General features: G+C 39.8%; 1 non-coding gene across 1 annotated transcript; it reads left to right on the top strand.

Annotated features, from left to right (window-relative positions):
- Positions 1-240: 240 nt before the first annotated feature.
- LOC141593747 (small nucleolar RNA R71) lies at positions 241-347 on the top strand. Its single transcript, XR_012521814.1, has one exon. It is a non-coding gene; the product is annotated as a small nucleolar RNA R71 (small nucleolar RNA).
- Positions 348-4,879: the final 4,532 nt, after the last annotated feature.

Genomic DNA, 4,879 nt, shown 5'->3' with positions numbered 1-4,879 from the left:
TCAATATGAGCACTAAGTTGAGCACCCAATTGAGTAATAGAGTCCACTTCATACTTTCCTCCTCTAGTAGCCTTGCGAGGTCTACTATATTGTGAATTATGGACCGCCATTTCCTCAATCTTGTTCAAAGTTTGATTATCGTCAACTTCGGTGAACATACCATTTGATCCCATGTTGAGAATGTTTCTTGAGTCTTCATAAAGACCATTCTAAAATTGTTGTACCAAGAACCACTCGCTAAGTCCATGATAAGGACATGAGCGACAAATTCCTTTGAATCGCTCCCAAGCTTCATACAAAGATTCTTCGTCCCTTTGCTTAAAACCCGTAATTTGAGCTCTTAGCATGTTAGTATTTTCCGGAGGGTAGAATTTTTTGTAGAAAGCTAGAGCCAACTTCTTCCAAGAGTCAATTCCAAGAGTACCCTTATCCAGGCTTTTCAACCATTGTTTCGCGGTGCCAATTAGAGAAAAAGGAAATAAGACCCATCGAATTTGGTCTTGAGTCACTCCGGTTTGTGAAATCGCATCACAATAGTCACAAAAAGTTTCCATGTGGGAATGAGGGTCTTCACTAGGCATCCCCCCAAATTGGCTTCTCTCGACTAATTGGATAAATGCGGATTTTGCAATGAAATTTCCGGTTAAGTGTTGTGGTGTGGGAGTACCATTGGGTAGGTTCTCCTCGGTTGGTACGGAATGTGATGAAAACTTAGGCATTGTGGGTTGATTGTGTAATTGATTTTGTGTTGGGTTCTCCTCACCTTCTCTTGCAAAAGGGTTGATGAACTCAATAGTGTTTGGTTGAATATCTACAACCTGACCAATACCTCTCAAAGTATTCCTAGCAAGTCTTCTATTGGTTGTCAACGTCCTTTCAATTTCGTGATCAATGGGTAACAACTTACCTTGTGATCTTCTAGACATGCAAAATATCAAAGAACTCGAAAACAATTAGAACAAACCTTGAGGAGTTTTACTTCCCCAAGGCAAAGAATGACACAACTAATAACAATCAAAGAAAATCAAATCAAGTTAACACCGTCCCCGGCAACGACGCCATTTTTGGTCGAGTCCGCTTTGAGCTTAGATTTCGGTTACTTGTCGTTAGGAGAACCTAGACCAAAACAATATTTATAACTTCACAAACAACTCTACTACTAGTAAAGAGGCAAGTAAAGGTCGGATCCCAAGGGACAGGTACTGATGTAGGATTTTCGATTGCAAGTAGTGGTGTCTAGGGGTGTCACAATTTGGGTTGAGATAAGAAGATCAGTAAACTAAATAACAATAGAAGTAAACAAGCAAGATGACTAAAATGAGATGTAAACAATTGATTAAAAGTACTAGGGTGTCATGGGTTCCTTGGGGATTCATGGGAATTGATCATATAAACATATTCTCAAATTATAAGCAAGCAATTATTATTGTGATTGGATCGAGTTGGTTTATATCTTACAATCCTAGGAAGGTTTGGGTCCCGGAGCCGAATCGATTAGATTGTACAACACCTACAAGTCGACTTAATCCTCCATACTCAACTATATGCATGGTCTAATGAGACTCGAGTTGGTTTATGTCTTACAAGTCTCATTGAAAAGGTAAGTGATGGGTAAAAAATTCAAGGATTCATAGGCTCGCATTTCATCAAACATAACATGTGCATAAGTTGAGATCACAACAATCAAGCAAATAAATTATGTGAACATATTAAATTAAGCATGAATCATCCCCCATGTTAATTTCCCTTAATTACCCATTAACCCTAGTTAAGGAAACTATTCACTCATTATCAAGTTTTACATGTTAACAAGGTTGTCAATCATATTAACAAAGCAAAACATGATGAATAAATAAAGATGATTAACAATATTTAAAAAGGGATTAAGAGAATTATACCTAATGATGATTCCAAAATAATAATGCAAAGAATAAAAGAAGTACTTGATGATTGATGGAAGGTTGTCAATCTCCCAATAAACCCAAATAATCTTCAATTACCCAAAATAAAAGATAAACAATAGAGAAATTAAGGAAATTAGATTTGTATTAATACTTGATTAGAAGTTGATTACAAGATTAAAGAGAGATTAGAATAATATCAACTACACTAACGATTGATAAGAAGAACATGATAATCTAATTAGACTAATGGGGTATTTATAGTGGGGATTAGGTGCACAAATTAGGGTTACTAAGGGCTTAAATGACGATTAAGTCCTTGAGGAATCGTTCTCTCAAGAAAAGATGCGGGTCTCCTTTTAGCTAGTGTTCCAAAAATATGCGCATCTTTAATGCAAGGAAGAAGAGGACGTGTCTCTCTGGAGTACAATCCGAGCGTCCAAGGGTCGGGATGGGTGGATTGGGGAGCTTTTGGACGGGCGGCCTGGTGGTAAGGACGAGCGTCCTGGGGAGCTGCTGGACGGGCATCCCGATGGTTGAGTCGCTCGGATCCTGGCTCAGCTTCCATTTCTTCTTTTCTTCTTTTCTTCTTCCAACAATCCTCTGGGATTTTGTCGGGGATGTAATGATCTTCTTCATTATTGCCCATCTACTATATTATGTACAAAGGCCTTCTAGTCTTCTCTTCTCTTTGATGCTTGGTCATTAGATTCGATCAATTTAGCTCTATTTTGCCATGAAAATGCAAGGTTTGCACTCCTCTCCTACCAAGGAATCAAAACCTCAAAGAATATGCAAAACAAAGGACTAAAGATAGTAAATGACCCAAATATGCACTAAAAAGCATAGGAACGAGGCTAATTTGGGGACTAAATATGCTCAAATATTGATCACATTAACAAGTATGGTTGGTTACGTCATGGTTACTCTTGTGATATAGTGTGTGGTGAATTAATGAGGAGGTGTGGGAACCGACCTCATGCTTGAGATCGCTCCTTGAAGGGCCCCTCACCTTCCAGGAGGGTGTGCACATTAATGGTTTAGGTTACCGGTTTCGCGTTGCGATGCAGACTCAGGTACTCCATGTTGCGTTGCGGGTACCTCGTGCTGCGGTCCAGCAGGCTTTTTGTAACACCCCCATACTCCAAGTGCCTTACCAGGACCACTCAGGTATAAAGCTGTTACCATCTCGGTTCCCCGAGGCAATGATAATCATAAGACAATAACGAAACAACATTTAAATAGTATAAGTTTAGTTAAATAATACAATCCAAAACCAAATGCCCAAAAATACGGGTTACATGTTCTCAAAACAACTGTCTAATCAACTAAATGAAAATGTCTGACAAACTACTAAAGCTACAACGGAAGACTCTATCATCTGAAGGTGACACATCCCAGCTAGCCCATGTATCTCGACTCATACCTGCTCAACAACCGCTCACCATCCCTGAATGGACCACCACAGTTTTTAAAATAATAAACGGGGTCAGTACTAATCACACAATTTATATAACTCAATAAAACAACAAACAACACAGCTCAATCGTCACAGATGTACTCCGAACTCCATCACCAACTCCACAACACTGACTACACACTAAAGTGTGTAGCCCTGCCAGAGTACCCATCGCAACAGGTTACTCCTCGCCGCCAGTGGGGGACCGCAGCCGTTCCCACCTAAGCCCCACTTATCTCCGTCGAGCGATAAATCCAAATCCATTAATGTGCACATCCCTTCTGTAGCGGGTTACACAGAAGGCGAATAATGGGCATGAAGCCACTCCCGCAAGTGACTCCACTCAGCCAGGGACGCACCCCGAAGAACACAGGCAGATACAAACAATCACAACTACTAATCAGCAATCAAAACCAACAACCGTCACAATACTTGTATTATAACAATCAACAATCACAAATCACCACCAACACATTATTGGACTAATACTGAGTAGGGAAACCTTACCTGGAAAGCAATACAGTCAGACGATCTCAACAACTGTTATCAAAAAGCCTCCTCTACGAATCCTCCTCCTAACATAACATCACATATATCACTAACCACACAAAACTAACACAAATCCCCCAATTCCCAAAATTAGGGTTTAACGAAACTTAATTAAATATAACAAATTCAGTATGTAGATCTTACCCTCGGCGCAAGGATAAAAAAGATGTAAAGAAAGATGAATTCAGACCTTCCAAGCTCCGGGATTTATCAATAATGCGATGAGTGCGAAGTACGTAGGTTGAAATCTCTTTTGAAAGTAATTAGGTTTGTAAAAGCGTATTATGAAAGTGACGGAAGTTTTTATATATTAATTCGCATAATTAACAAAACACGCAAAACATTACCCGCAAACCGGGCTACTCGATCGAGTAACTGACGTACTCGATCGAGTGCCGGCTACTCGATCGAGTACCAAGGTTACTCGATCGAGTACACAACAGGTCAGAAACTATTTTAAATCGCAAAACACCCTTACTCGACAGAGTAAGGTCCACTCGATAGAGTACCCAGAGACTCATAAAACCGTAGTATTACAGTCTTCCCTCCTTAAAAAGAACTTCGTCCCCGAAGTTCAAACCACAACAAAACAAAGACACACTACTACACTCCCGACACAACAACCAAAACAAAACTCAACATAAAAACATGTTACCAACCAAACTCAACCCGACTCAACCACAATAAACATACCGACACATACCGACACAACACCAAACAGGGTATAAACACTCTTATAAACTCTTTGCGATCATCTCTTACCCCCCTAAAAGAAACAAGGTTACGTCCCCGTAACCATACATACTGACACGTCTGTCGTGTACCTGTCAAAAATACCAACTGGCTCTAACTAATATAGATAGGGAAGTCGGGTCGAATCCACAGAGAGGTAGGAAATTGTCAGCTAAATCTAAGTTCGTCAAGGTAACCAAATTGGGGGGTTTTTAAATGTGATATTCTAAACTAATAA

Source organism: Silene latifolia, chromosome 7, assembly GCF_048544455.1.
Source record: "Silene latifolia isolate original U9 population chromosome 7, ASM4854445v1, whole genome shotgun sequence".
NCBI classification, from domain to species: Eukaryota; Viridiplantae; Streptophyta; class Magnoliopsida; order Caryophyllales; family Caryophyllaceae; genus Silene; species Silene latifolia.
This window is presented reverse-complemented; position numbering and strand designations above follow the sequence as displayed.